This window comes from Bubalus kerabau, chromosome 12, assembly GCF_029407905.1.
Source record: "Bubalus kerabau isolate K-KA32 ecotype Philippines breed swamp buffalo chromosome 12, PCC_UOA_SB_1v2, whole genome shotgun sequence".
Taxonomy (NCBI): Eukaryota; Metazoa; Chordata; class Mammalia; order Artiodactyla; family Bovidae; genus Bubalus; species Bubalus kerabau.
Window position 1 is genome coordinate 56,936,164 of NC_073635.1, and position 16,572 is coordinate 56,952,735.

The window sequence follows — 16,572 nt, forward strand, 5'->3', positions numbered from 1 at the left end:
ACTCATTTATTTTTAATGCAACATATAATGAATAACAAAGCCATGGTGTGGTCATTACAAATGATACTACCTTTGAAAATATTTTCACAAGTGAGGCTGTCTGAGGATAGAGAGCGACTAAGATGGAGTTGGGGAGCAAAATGTTAATTGGGTTCAAAACCTATGATATTTAGGGGAAGGAAAAATTTATATTTGGAACTTTTGTGCCCTTTATGGATAGCAGAAACTGCAACATTAAATCTGAGACTTTAATAAAGTGCAATACCATAAATAGAAATAGGTCAGTAAAATATAGATCATAGCGCCAACATTTTGAATATTCTTCAGAGCTTTTAACTTTGAACTCATTCTACATTCAATAAATACTGTTGAATTGAAGTATAGTACAGATACTCTGACAGAATTAAGACACAAAATTACTTCCACGCTGATGACTACACATTTACTTGAGGAATTTTAAGTAATACTTTGGCAGTGGGTACTATGACAGTTATTCCTATCATGATTTTGATATCCATTGAAGCTTCTGTTTTGTAAATGAAAACTTGAGGTTATTTTTAATTTTAAATAATATCATCAACAATCATTATGAAAAGGGCTGAAATCCACATTTCTCTCTAGGTCCTTCCTTCCCTATTTCTATTTTCTCTCCAAAGAACAAAATTAAACAAAGAAAAAGCCTTAAAATTGCCCCACCACTTTACTACCTTTGTTTGCCAAATCCAAAAGCCACTGCTTTTTTCTCGGTCTTACAGCAGCATTTAACTGTACCATTTACTCTTTCATCAAATGCTCCTACTCTTTGCTTCCAGGAATTTACATCTACTTCACTGGTTGTTACTCCTCAGTCTTCTTTGCTAGATCCTGCAATGTCTGATTAAACTGTATTTGGGATGCTTGGGGCTTAGTCTTGAGCCTCAAGACCTTTCGACCCTTTATTAACCCTGTATTTTCTCTAACTTATGCAAAATGAACTCATCCAGTGTTAACAGTTTACATATCATCAAAATATTAATAACTCCTTAATTTAAATGGCTAGGTCTGACCTCACCTGTGAATTCAAGTCAAAATTTCCTAATGCTAGTTAACATTTTCATGTTCAAGTCAAGTAGCCATCTTAACATTAATGAGGTCAAAAGAGAACCCCTTCTTTAATCCAAATCTGTTTTCATTTGTTTTCTGTCCTAGTAAATTGCATCACTATCCAAACAATGATTAAAGGCAAAACTAGAATTTCAGTTCACCATTCTACATTCAGCTAATAAAATCATCAGCTGATTGTGCTAAACTTTACCTTCAAAGCAAAACATAAATTTCTATTCACTTTTAAAAAATCCATTTCTACTATTCCAATCCAATCCAATATAAACCAATCTACAATCATTACTTACCTGGCACTGTATTATCATTTCTATGACTTTCCTGACTCCATCCTTGCTCTGTAGTCACACTGATTTTATTAAAATAAAAAGAATATAATTTATTCTCCAATATATATTGAATGGGTTTCTGTTAGCATTGCAAGGAACCCCACCCAATTTCTTAGCCCTTGCTTACAATACCTATCATGACCTGCTCCTGCCTTTTTTTACTGGCTTTAAGCTGCCCTTGAACATTTCCTTAAGCTTCTATCATATTAGTATCCTTTTAGTTTCTTTGAATATATAAAATTTACTTCTTAGTTTTTTTCTAGAATATTCTTGCTTTAAATCCTAACTTAATTCTCTTGTTCTTACTACACATATCTCCAAAGACTATTCTTTCTTGCTTGCTTTTTTGTGACTTCTACTGCTTTCCTCTAGAACATAGGATCAATAGGTTCTGGGACCTTTAATAATGCAGACAGCTTTGAGTTCCTATTGTTGAGAGTAGTTGGAGGCCAAAGATATTTTTATTTTATCCGACTCTTTGCAACCCCATGGATTATAAAGTCCTTGGAATTCTCCAGGCCAGAATACTGGAGTGAATAGCAACTATTCAAAGTATGAGGCTCTTTTATGAGAAGAGTATCTGAGATGTTAAAACCTGTGACAGGCTCTCTTTTTCCAAATTCTAAGATGGATAAAGCATTCTTCGAAGCTCTTATCTTTTCAGGTTGTCCAGCATGATTGCGAAAAAGGAGAGATGTTTCCAATTTGGTAGATTATCCAAGGAAGTTATTTCTCAGTTCTCTGGAAGAGGTTGGAGGCTTTGGAAATGTGGAACTGTTTCAACCCTGAAAGATAACCCAGCCCTCCATGACTGAAGTAACTTAGATGCGAAAAACTCTTCTAAAATAGGCTGTGCCAACTGGCATTGTAGTTTTAAAAGTCCACTGGGGAGAGATCTCAGTTCTGCTGATTTAACTACTAGGCTTTGTCTGGCCTTATTTGTTTAGATTTTGCTGTATTGAATGCTGCTGTGGAATCCTGCTTAAATTTATTTGGTGGCATTAAAAGAGAAAAATGATGGCATTATTTCTGTTAAAAATAATAGTAACAAAAAAGAGACTTGTGAAGCTAAGAAAGATCTTATTTTGGAAAGACCTCTTTTAAAAAAATTCCCAGTTGCCTGTCTGGTCATCCAAGCCAAATGAAGAGAATTGTTGGTAATTAAAAAGTAATTCACTGAAGTGACTGCAGCTGTAGAATTGGTTTTACTGCCAAACTCAGTGTGATCTACAGAAACAAAATCCTAATTGTTTCAAATAAAAAAAAACACCTCTACTCCTAAAGATAAGTCTAAAAACTTTTATTTCATTTATAAAAACACTGGTGAATTTTTAGCAATGAAGTTGTAAAGGAGAAGGAATAGCTTGCCAATCTGGCAAACTCAAGCCTCATATACATGTGCAGCTGAATAGTTATTTACAAACTACTCTAGAATAAGCATGTGAATATTCTACAGCCATTTTTATTCCCTATTGTATCTCTTGAGGTTAAATGGCTTGAAAATAAGGAGTTTGGAAGAGGAAAAAAGAGCATTTAAATTTTTAAATTTATTTTGGGTTTTAAATATTGATAATACTTTAAAACTTGGTATTGAAATATAATTGAAGCTATGAATATTTTATTGACCTTCTTCAGGAATTTTCTTTACCAAATATTATTTTCACACCCTTCAAACCAAAGGTTTCTAGGTGGTAAATACTTTCCATCCTGGCTGAAGGTAAATGCTACCTTTAGTTGGTATCTCCCAGATTTCTTTGGTTTATTACTTGCTTTTTCCTGTTAGCACTTAAAGCATATTCTTTTTCTTTTTAAGCATATTTTTGATACTTACCCTAATTTTGAAACTACTTACTTTTATTTTTCTCTCCTACAAGAGACTACTATCTTTTGCAGGTGAGAGCAGGAAATATTTATCTTTGTTGTATATGCCTCAACTTTACACATCACTTTAAGTGACATATGAGAGTCCTGCTACCCAGTAGAACATTTATATAAACTGAGTGAAGAAAGAAGTGATAAATCTTAAATAAATTCTTAGAGTTTATTTTTATTGTCAGATATTTTACTTATATAAGTATTTTAAAATACATAAGAAATATTAGTACAAGGGTTATATTTATTAAAGTTGATTAGTTGAAATAAAAATGCTTTATTACTATACTAAATAAATATAGGGATTTATCAGACTTACATTCCAACTAAATAGCTTCATTGGGAAACTGCACTAACCACAAGTTACTTTAAAACAAAGTTATTAGAGTTCAGCTATTCTAAAAGGTAAACAGTAGACTTATTCACTGTCAGAATACAGCAAACTTTTATGTACCTTAATTGTAAAGAATTATCTTCTGAGTTTGCTTCAGTTCGGTTCAGTAGCTCAGTCATGTCTGACTCTTTGTGACCCCACGGACTGCAGCACGCCAGGCTTACCTGTTCATCACCAACTCCTGAAGATTGCTCAGACTGAGGTCCATCAAGTCGGTGATGCCATTCAACTATCTCATCCTCTGTTGTCCCCTTTTCCTTCTGCCTTCAATCTTTTCTAGCATCAGGGTCTTTTCCAATGAGTTGGTTCTTTGCATCAGGTAGCCAAAGTATTGGAGTTTCAGCTTCAGTACCAGTCCTTCCAATGAATATTCAGGACTGATTTCCTTTAGGATTGATTCCCTTCTCCTTGCAGTCCATGGGACTCTGAAGAGTCTTCTCCAACACCACAGTTCAAAAGCACCCATTCTTCGGCACTCAGCTTTCTTTATAGTCCAACTCTCACATCCATACACGACTACTGGAAAAACCATAGCTTTGACTAGATGGACCTTTGTCAGTAAAGTAATGTCTCTGCTTTTTAATATCTAGGCTATCTAGGGTAGCTATACCTTCTCTTCCAAGAAGGAAGTGTCTTTTAATTTCATGGCTGCAGTCACCATCTGCAGTGATTTTGGAGCCTCAATAAATAAAGTCTCTCATTGTTTCCATTGTTTCCCCACCTGTTTGCCATGAAGTGATGGGACCAGGTGCCATGATCTTAGTTTTCTGAATGTTGAGCTTTAAGCCAACTTTTTCACTCTTCTCTTCATTTTCATCAAGAGGCTCTTTAGATCTTCTCCACCTCCTGCTATAAAGGTGGTGTCATCTGCATATCTGAGCTTATTGATATTTCTTCCAGCAATGTTGATTCCAGCTTGTGCTTCATCCATCCTGGCATTTCACATGATATACTCTGCATATAAGTTAAATAAGCATGGTGACAATATACAACCTTGAAGTAGCCCTTTCTCTATTAAGAACCAGTCCATTGTTTCATGTCCAATTCAAACTGCTGCTTCTTGACATGCATACAAATTTCTCAGGAAGCCCCTCAGGTGGTCTGGCATTCTCATCTCTTGAAGAATTTTCCAGTTTATTGTGATCCACACAGTCAAATTTTGGCATAGTCAATAAAACAGAAGTAGATGTTTTTCTGGAACTCTCTTGCTTTTTCGATGATCCAGCAGATGTTGGTAGTTTGAGCTCTGGTTCCTCTGCCTTCTCTAAATACAGCTTGAACATCTGGAAGTTCAAAGTTTACATGCTGTTGAAGCCTGGCTTGAGCATTACTTTGAGCATTACTTTGCTAGCGTGTGAGATGAGTGCAATTGTGTGGTAGTTTGAGCATTCTTTGGCATTGCCTTTCTTTGGGATTGGAATGAAAACTGACCTTTTCCAGTCCTGTGGCCACTGCTGAGTTTTCCGTATTTGCTGGCATATTGAGTGCAGCACCTTAACATCATCGTCTTTTTGGATTTGAAATAGCTCAACTGGAATTCCATCGTCTCTGCTGGCTTTGTTTGTAGTGATGCTTCCTAAGGCCCATTTGAGTTCTCATTCCAGGATGTATGGCTCTAGGTCAGTGATCACACCATGGTGATTATCTGGGTCATGAAGATCTTTTTTGTACAGTTCTTCTGTGTATTCTTGCCACCTCTTCTTTATTTCTTCTGCTTCTGTTAGGTCCATACCATTTCTGTCCTTTATTGGGCCCATCTTTATATGAATGTTCCCTTGGTATCTCTAATTTTCTTCAAGAGATTTCTAGCCTTTCCCATTCTATTGTTTTCTGTTATTTCTTTACATTGATCACTGAGGAAGGCTTTCTTATGTCTCCTTGCTATTCTTTGGAACTCTGCATTCAAATGGGTATATCTTTCCTTTTCTCCTTTGTCTTTTGCTTCTCTTCTTTTCTCAGCTATTTGTAAGGCCTCCCCAGACAACTATTTTGCCTTTTTTTTTCTTGGGGATGGTTTTGGTCACTATCTTCTGAACTGCTCATTAATTTCAATTTGAATTATCAAGTTAAATTACAAAAAAATTATTCTTTATTTACTAAGAAAGTTTTTTAAAAATGTAGAATGTTTAAAAGCGGAATTTAAAGCATTTAAGAGTTTTACTATCTATTATAATTTTAAAAGTTACTAAAAAATAACTAATTGTACATGGAAATGCTATAGCTTGTTGGAGTTATAAAGGAGTTACAGAGAAGCTCACTGAAAATCCTGAATTAAATATTAAATCACATTTTCATTAAATAAATATTTTGGGGAAAATTCTATAAATCAATTATGAGGAATACAAAACTTATTTACCCTTTGTTTTCAATTTACTCTGTGGTGTGAGTAGGGCAAGAACAATCCCATTCAAACATGAATGGATGAATGAATAAATAAATGAATGAGTGAGTATCAAATAGTGATATATGAATGAAGAGAAATGAAGCAAGTTAAAAGAGAAAATGCCAACTGGGCTCAACTGGTCCATCTGAGCAGAGCCTTGATGTTAGGAGCAAATTATTTGGGTAACTGAGGGAAGAGTGTTTAGGGTAGAGGGAACAGTTTGGGCAAAGGCCCTGTGCCAGTACAGCCCTGAACTTTTCCATAAACACAAGATGACCTGTATGTCTATAATAAAATCAGTGAGATGGAGATTAATGTATTATTAGATTAGAGAAGTGGACTCACACGACATCGGGCAGGGCCATCTAGCTATGGAGGTATATTCAGTATTCATTCTGAAGAAACTGTGATGCCACTGGATGGTTTATTTAAGTCAAGGAACATGTCTAATATTTGTCTTAAAAAGAACATTCTTCTCACTTTATTAAGAATAAGCTACTGAGGGCAAAGATGGAAGCAGGGAGACTGGAAGCAGTAAAACTGGTGACCAAAATTTTATAGTTATTTAGAATGCCCTAGTGTGATTATACCTGCTATTTATGACTACTGTCTTTTAGCATTTGTCTCAAAATTGCTCTCTTAGATTTACTGTGTTGTGATCAGAAGATCATAAATTTTAGAATTCCTACATTAAAATTTTGAAAAAATATAAGTTGGTTGCTGCTGCTGCTGCTGCTGCTGCTAAGTCACTTCAGTCGTGTCCGACTCTGTGCGACCCCATAGATGGCAGCCCACCAGGCTCCCCCGTCCCTGGGATTCTCCAGGCAAGAACACTGGAGTGGGTTGCCATTTCCTTCTCCAATGCATCAAAGTGAAAAGTGAAAGTGAAGTCGCTCAGTCGTGTCTGACTCTTAGCAACCCCATGGACCGCAGCCTACCAGGCTCCTCCATCCATGGGATTTTCCAGGCAAGAGTACTGGAGTGGGGTGCCATTGCCTTCTCCAATCAGTTGGTTACCTTACATAAATTATATGCTATATGAAAATTCTGATTTATTTTAATTTCTTTCATAATTTTAATAAACCTGTTTTATTTCTTCTATTTCTGATGTTGCTTCTGAGCTACTATCTCTTCATCTTCTCAACAAGATAATTTATACAAATACATATACTGACAGACAGGACAAAATGATGGAGTAGTTTATCCTAGGCTCACTTCCTTCCATGAACATGATAGATTTGAAGCTACATATAAAGCAACAATCTCTGAGAACTACCTGAAAACTAGCAGAAAAAATTTTCCACAACTGAGTAAAAAGAAAAAGCCAAACTGAGACAGGTAGGAGGCAAGAAGATGCAGTCTTATTGGGAACCATATTCCTATCATCCAAATTGCAAAGGAGGAAAACAATTCAATTTATAATAACACCAAAGAGAATAAAGTATCTAAGAATAAATTTAACCAAGGTGGTAAAAGATCTGAACTCTCAAAACTACATGATACTGAGGAATGAAATTTAAGATGACATAAATAAATGGAAAGATATATCATGCTCATGGGTTGGGAGAATCAATACGACTAAAATGTTCACGCTATCCAAGGCTATATACACAGTCAATGTAAACCCTATCAAAATATCAATAGTATTTCTCACAGAACTAGAAAAAATAACCCTAAAATGTGTATAGAACTACAAAGACCCCAAACCGTCAAAGTGGTGTTAAGAATGCAGAACGAAGTTAGGAGTATCATACTTCCTGACTTCAAACTATACTGCAAAACTATAGGAGTCACAACAGCAGGATACTGTCACAATAGAAGAAACACAGATCAATGGAACAGAATAGAGAGCCCTGAAAGAAACCCATGCTTATATGATCAGTTAATCTTGACAAAGAAGTCAAGACTATTTCAGAAAGTCCTTTTCAATAAATTAAGTTGAGAACACTATACAGTCACAAGCAAAAGAATAAACCTGGGTCACTTTCTTATACCATGTGCAAAACTAAGTTAAAATAGAATGAAAGCTTAAATGTAAAACCTTAAACCATTAAATTCCTAGCAAAAATATAGGCAATATGCTCTTTAACATTAATTTTATTAGTACTGGTGTCCTCAGGCAAGGGCAACAAAAACAAAAATAAAGGAAACTGCGTCAAAATAAAAAGGTTTCACAAATTAAAGGAAGCCATTAACAAAATGAAAAAGCAGTCTACTCAATGATAGAAAATATTTGCAAATACTATAGCTGATAAGGGATTAATGTCCAAAATATATAAAGGAATCATACAATTTTGTTATAATAATAACAAAACTCTCATATAATTTCATCAATAAATGGACAGAGGACCTGAATATACATTTTTCTAAGGACAACATACAAATGACCAATGGGCACATGAAAAGGTGTTCAACATCACATTCATCAGGGAAATGCAAATCCAAACCACAGTGAGATATCACCTCACACCTATAAAAATGGCAGTGTTACTACTGTGATGTGATGGCAAGGATGTGGAGAAAAGGGGATACTTGTGTACTGTTGGTGAAAAATAAATTAGTGTAGTCCTATATAAAACAGTATAGAGATTTCTCAAAAAACTAAAGATGGAAGTATCACTCGATCATACCATTCCACTTCTGGGCATTTACCTACAGGAAACAAAAGCATTAATTTCATAAGATAGGTACACCTTTATGTTCATTGCAGCATGATTTACAAGAGCCAAGATATGGAAGCAGCCTGTGTCTATCCATGGACAAATATACAATAGAGTACTACTCATCCATATAAAATAATGAAATCATGCCATTTGTGAAAACGGGAGTGGATCTAGATGACGTTATGCCAAGTGAACTAAGTCAGATAGAGAAAGACAAATACTATATGATTCACTTATATGTGAAATCTAAAACAACAACAACAACAAAATAAGCAAACAAATAAAACAGAAAAAAATCTCTTAGGTACAGAGAACATACAAGTGGTCCAGTGGGGAGAGATGTGAAAGAATGAGTGAAAATGGTGAAGAGTATTAAGAGCCACAAACTTCAGTTATAAAATAAATGTCATATACTACAATAATTGTGTATGATGACATACCTTTGCCAGACTTATCATTTAGTAATATATGTAATGTCCAATCACTATGTTGTACATCTGAAACTAACATAATATTATTGTACATTGACTATAACTTAAATATAGAAAATTCATGTAGTTTTCACCTAATATTCACATACCACGCGTCAGTCTCTTTACACAAACTACAGCAATCTTATAACGCAGGTGTTATCCATCCCTTTCTTAATAATGCAAAATGAAACACTTAAAAGTTAAGCAACCTACCTTATTTTTTATTGTAGAAATGGCAGATTTGACATTCAGACCCAGGTCTGTTTGCTATCAGGCCGTTATTTTTTCATTGAATTCACATGCATGAACATTAGAAATAATCTAGCATATGCTACAATTTTCTGAACAAGAAACTAGATAAATAATTGATAAATTACTATTCTTTTTATATATCGACAAATAGTGGCACATTACATATACAAAATTCCCCCAAAGTATTGCTTATTAGTTATATTTTCTATTTCAGCTTTTTGTCATAAGCTGTACATAAGAAATAAATCACTTTCAATATGTACATTGTTAAAGATTTTTCTCTTTGTAGTAGGCGTTCTGTGATTGCTGCTGGTCAAAATTATTTTTGAGATAGTACAGTCTTTCCTTGATATAACAATAAATATATCCAGTTTCTGGCATTTAATGAGAAAAAAATTTAAGACTAACAATTTGCTTGTACAGTTCATTTCTTTGAAGAATAGTCTGTAAAGCCTTGTAAATCCACAAAAATAAAAAATGCTAGTAATTTATCCAGATGTTTTCATAATCTTGATACACCTGAGTAGGCTGATACACTTGAATGATCAAAAGGTATATTTTTCAATTTATTTGTTGAAATATATTGCTGGATGTTTAATTGAATTATCTACTGTTTTCAATTTATTAATAAATGAGGCATGAAAAAGATATAATTTCAGTAAAATATAAACTTTTTCCTCTGAGAAGAAATGTTGTCTCTTTATACTAGCTTAGTGGGCTGAAAGTAACATGCTTTTTAAAATAGAAGTATAGTAAATGTGACTTGTATGAGAAGTAGTCAAAATGAAAAAAGCAGTATCTTGTGGTTAAATTCAAGGAACATCTCTTCTAAAAATCAGTAAATACTGTTGATGTTTACCTTGGAATTTTCCTTTAGATTTTGTTATTTCTGATAAATTTTAAAAAAAGTTGTACATTATCTGATTGTATGAAATGTAACCAGTTTCTTAGAAATGTTAAAACATGCTTTTTAATTACCTCTACATATTTTTGAGCATTTATTCAAAATACATGGTAAAGGGCATGTTTGTAAGATATCAAAAGTTCACATTAAGATATTTAAAATATCAACTTTCTTTTAGAAAATGTAATAGCCTTTCAATGAATCACTTGCAATTAAAATAGTTTTTAATTTAAGCCTTCCCAAAATTCAAAATATACTTGAAAAATAAAATGCATATTAAGTCATTCATGTTTTCAAGTGTCCCTTTCTAGTATCCATGGGGATATTTGGAAGAAGAGTGTTCCAGACAAGGTGAACGAATGAAAATCCCAACAGGACTTTGACAGAATTTATTTGTGGCCCATTGAGAAAGGGGCAGAGCAGTGTGGGACAAGGTCAGAGAAACTGTGACACTATAGATCTTATATTCTGTATAAAAGACATGGGATTATCTATGGATGGAGATGGGAAGCACTGGAAAGCTTGAGCAGAGGAATAATGGAATCTGAATTGCATTTTAAGGAGTACCTGAATTATTCACTGAAAAAAATGAGTATCAGCGATTTCTGATTGCAAAAGGACATGTCCCTTTAAAGAACAGAACTGAAAAACTAAAACATTCTCAGGTTTCAGTGACATTCAGAATTTGGAGAAAAATTCAATCTTTAAAATATTTCCCAGAACCCATTCCTCTGTCCATGGAATTTTCCAGGCAAGAATACTAGAGTGGGTTGCTATTTCCTACTCCAGAGGATCTTCCCAACCCAGGGATCCAACCAGCATTTCCTGCATCTCCTGCTTTGGCAGGTGGATTCTTTATCACTGAGTCACCTGGGAAGCCATTACCCCAAATTTAAATCACTGCTACCAAATCTATCTTCATTGTGACAAATTGGGTGAAAATTAGAAAGCAAACAAACAAACAAAAACAGATTCTAGTAAAATTGTTTACTAGTTTTTCTTATAAGCACTTTTGGATAGAAACTGATTTCAACCCAAATGCAGCAAGCTAAATGTGTGTGCACACTTAGTTGCTCAGTTGTATCTGACTCTTTGTGACCCCATGGACTGTAGCCTGCCAGGCTCCTCTGTCCATGGGATTCTCCGGACAAGAATACTGGAGTGGGTTGTTGTTCTCTTCTCCAGCCGATTATCCCCACCCAGGAATCAAACCAGGTCTTCTGCATTGCAGGCGTATTCTTTACCAGCTGAGCCACATACTTGTTTTTTTTTTATTCTGCCACTTGATGAAGATGAAGACATCATCACAAGTCAATACATATTTTAACATACAAAATAACTTGTAATTGTGGATAGGGGCATTTTGCCTTCCTAGATGCCTATAAGTAGTGTGTCTTCTTTGGGTAGGTAAAGATAGACTGTGAATAGAAGTTTGGAACAGTCACACTTTAAACTTTATTGCATGTATTAGGGAAACCATTTATAGTAGTAAACCTCTACTCCAACTGCCATTTAAATATCCATTTATGACTTGATTCTTAGCTATCTACAGTTCATAAATGTCTGGGTATTTTGTGTTTGCACAGAGATATTTATCTCTGAGTTAGTAAAAACAAAAACAAAAACAAAAACAAAAAACAAATGGACTCAGTGCTTTCAAGTTTCACATCAAGTTAGTCTTTTAAACACAGACAATTTGTTTCCAAAATGTAGCATCTGATAAAATAATTTTCAGCCTATTACTTGCATAAATCAGGAAGGAAATATACTACAATGCTTAATGGGATTGCAGAAAATTTCAAAGTCTTATTGTATGATATGAAATAAGTATGGTGTAGTTAGAAAGATTTGGAGAAGGCAATGGCACCCCACTCCAGTACTCTTGCCTGGAAAATCCCATGGAGGGAGGAGCCTGGTAGGCTGCAGTCCATGGGGTCACTAAGAGTCTGACACGACTGAGCGACTTCACTTTCACTTTTCACTTTGATGCATTGGAGAAGGAAATGGCAACCCACTCCAGTGTTCTTGCCTGGAGAATCCCAGGGACGGGGGAGCCTGGTGGGCTGCAGTCTATGGGGTCACACAGAGTCGGAAATGACTGAAGTGACTTAGCAGAGCAGAGTTAGAAAGATTGGTTGAAAATACGCCTACATTTATAAGGTAGACATTGTACAGAGCATAGTTCTTCCATTCTAACTTACCACTGCTAGTGAAAAAAAAAAAAAAAAAGTGGGATTATAGAACCATATAATTTAATATACAGTACTCTTGCCTGGAAAATCCCATGGGTGGAGGAGCCTAATAGACTGCAGTCCATGGGGTCTCGAAGAGTCGGACAGGACTGAGCAACTTAACTTTCACTTTTATGCATTGGAGAAGGAAATGGCAACCCACTCGTGTTCTTGCCTGGAGACTCCCAGGGACTGGGGAGCCTGGTGGGCTGCCGTCTATGGGGTCACACAGAGTCGGACACGACTGAAGTGACTTAGCAGCAGCAGTGAAAAAAAAAAGTGGGATTATAGAACCATATAATTTAAAGAAAATTTCAACAAACGTGGTACATTCTTCTGAGAGTATCTTGAAAATGAATCTGTACATTCTTATAGAGAACACAAATAGACATTGAAAATTTTTTATCTCTGGTTTTCAAAGGTCATTCACATAATTACATGTGAGTTTTGCACAAACATACTGTAATATAAGGCAGAAAACATCTATTATTTTTAGTAAGCTCTTAAGTAATGAGTTCATATCTAAATCCAAGGTCATCAGTCCAGTAACTGAAACAAGAATGAATTCCTACCTACCAACTTTTAGTATTTACTTATAATAACTCAAAATTGCTTAAAGAACATGAAAATGGTATCTAAAAGCAAAATAAAATTTATATTTTTTCCATTATTAACTGAATTATTATAGCATTTACTTAGATTCTAAACTTATTTTTATATATTCTCTTGATCACAGTTCTAGGTAAAATTAAGCATGTAATATTGCTTACTATAGAAGTATTTTAAGAATATAAGATATTATGGAGATGAAGACAAAAGCTTCTGATTTATAGTTGCCCCTACTCTTGTGAAGGTCTAGTAACATCCAAATTTTGGTACTTTTAAACCACATTTGAACCTATTTCTGTTTTGTAAACAAATTTTAAAAATATGTTCCAAATGGACTTTGAGAAATTGAAATATTTTTTCTCAATAATAAGAGAAACGTTCAAACAAGCAACTTCAGTTCTGCAGTTTGCAACACAAAACTTAAACAGAATTTCCTTCAACCTTTCACTATTCACCACAGGCGGCTGCTGCTGCTGCTGCTGCTCCACCATAATCAACTTTCCAGTTCACTAATTTTGTTACTATATTTTTACATTGTGTGACTCAAGAATTAAAGTCATTTGGATACATTTGATCACTTAATTCAACTATGTTACATTAAAATAATATTTAATTTTCAAATTATACAAAATATCACTTTATGTCTTTTGACTTTGCTAAGAAGAGCAGATAGTATATAGAATTGAAAATGAATCAAGAAGGTTTCATTTCATCCATGCATTTAATAAATATTTATTGAGACTCAAATGTTTTGAATATTATATTAGGCATTTGGACACACTGGTGAACTAAGCAGCCTTATTCATATGCTCAAGCTGTTTATTGTCTACTCAATAGAATTGACTGCATATTTACTATATGCTGAGCAGTATACTGAATGTCTCTAAACACTGACCAATATTTTGAACATGTTTGAAGCTTAGGAGGAAGGATTATTGTTAGACACAACAAACATATTGGACTCAGCAGTATGATGAGGCCACCTGGAATAGCAGCAAATTTTAAGGGGTTATATAAATGTTATATAATATTTTTTCTTAATCTGTGTATCTGAGTATGCAATTCTGCATAAAGGGTGCAAGATAAATTTTTAATGGTTGCATTCAATTTAAACTATGTTCTGTGAATAAGACCTTTTAAATTTTATTTAATTTTTAAATGTTTTTTCTTCAGCAAATCATTAAAATATGATTGATCGTTAGGCAAAGAAATCAAAATCTGTTCAGGGAAGTGTTGATAATTTGGTCATCACCCCTGGATTTTTTACTGCTTTGAGAGAAAATAAAGCAACTGACTTCCTAATTTACATTTTATAAATAACTATTATCTCAAAACCACTTAGAAGCAGTGTCTCCCTGTCCTAGGACTATTCCCATTTTGGGTTGGATAACTGTTGAAAAGGTCTCTTCATGCATCATAGAATGACTAGTAGTGTCTCTAGTATCCACATGCTAGATTAAAATAGTTTACCCACCTCCACTCCCCAGTCTTTGCCAACTAAAAATGTCTCCAGATGCTGCCAATTGAATCCTGCAAGGGATACAAATTGCCTTGGCTGACAGCCAATGACGTGGAAAACCTGTCTCAGAAAACCATAATTTTGATAAAAGTTACTTTGATTTAACTTTTGCTTTTGATGTCTAAATAAAATTTGCAACAATATTTGAAAGTTAATTTCAGTGTGCATAAACTCATTCTAGATTGCAAAATGGATTATTTTATTATGTAGTAAACAATATTAGGTACAAAATGAAAAAGCCCTACTTTTTTATTTTTGTTAAATAGGTAAAACTGATCAACTTTACATGAGAAATACATAATTGCCTCATCTGTCAAATGGAGATACTGATTTTAAAGTAAATATTTACGAGAGAGAATTTTTATAGTTAACAATTTTTTAAATAAAAACATAGAAAAAATTACAAGTGTCAAAACTTACTTGTAATACATTGATTTGTGCCTGTGATTTGAGTATTTACTCATTCAAGTGTTTCTATTACTAATAAAACGTATTATGGACTTATACGTGGCTTCGAAAAGTTCAATTGTTGGATTCTTTTGTGTTTATCTTTCCACATCCCCTTATGTTTGTGATGTTTTGTAAATGTCGCATGGAAGAATGTTGGTATTGTGGAGTTGAGAATACTTAGTTACACTGTTGCAATTAGCTGAAGTTGCTTGTCATATTATATTTTATAATTGGCTATTTACACTTACATCTGAGAAAGTAACTTCTAATTATTTTTCTACAGAATACTCGTAAATGAACTCTCACAAATATATTTTAAAATAAAAATGGAAGACCAATGAAAACTAATTTATAATATGTTCAGCCTTTTTTATGCATCCCTCAATGATTCATTAGTAACTTTCATTTCATTTACTTACTTACTCCTCATCCTATGAATGTTATCTTCAGTTATTCATATTTTCAACGTTAATTTTAATTTGGAAGTCAAGACACACTTTTAAATTATTACTATGAAAAATCACTAATCAAATTTTATATTTGAAATGATTTTGTCTTCTTTCAATATTATTTATTCACTATTATGTTTGGAGATTATATCTAAACTGTCTTCAGTTTCTTTATATTTCATAAATAATTAAATATTTCAAGTCAAATGAAATATTTTATTTTATTTTTTTTTTCCTCTTTTATTTACTTTATTCAGTAGGCAGTGAGGGTCTCAAAAATCTTTCTCTTCATCAGATGTTTGGTCTCCTTGTAAAGCTTTGGGTTTTTGAGGTTGAACATGGAGCTTTACTCCATCAATAACATGATTTTCCTGTTGTAGTGCATTGTGAAGTTCTTCTTCTGAAGAAAAGTGAATCCAACCCATACCTTTGTGAAAGCCAGTCTCTTTGTCAAAAGGAACAGTGCATTTTCGTACATGGCCAAATTGTGCAAAGTGTTCTCTCAGCTCACTTGAGGCCGCCGTCCAGGGAATTTTCTGACAAACGCAACCAGCCGGCCGATGTTTGTAGGCAGCGACATAGCGCCCCTCGCTACCGAAGCTGCCATCTTTAAGCCGAGCCAAATGAAATATTTTATGTGCAGTCTTACTAGTCTTTTAGAATTTGTATATTTCTCATTTTTGTTGTTGTTGATCAGTTGCTAAGTCATGTATTTTCCAATGTGTCCACTCTTTGCATCAGATGTTCAAAATACTGGAGCTTCAGAATCTGTCCTTCCAATGAATATTCAGGGTTGATTTCCTTTAGGATTGCTTGATTTGATCTCCTTGCTGTCCAAAAGACTTTCCAGAGTATTTTCCAGCATCACAATCCAAAAGCATCAATTCTTTGGTGCTCAGTCTTCCTTATGGTCCAACTCTCACATCCGTACATGACTAATGGA

At 34.2% G+C, this 16,572-nt stretch overlaps 1 pseudogene; it reads right to left on the reverse strand.

Moving 5' to 3' along the window:
• Positions 1-15,867: 15,867 nt before the first annotated feature.
• LOC129624152 (SRA stem-loop-interacting RNA-binding protein, mitochondrial-like) lies at positions 15,868-16,236 on the reverse strand (annotated as a pseudogene).
• Positions 16,237-16,572: the final 336 nt, after the last annotated feature.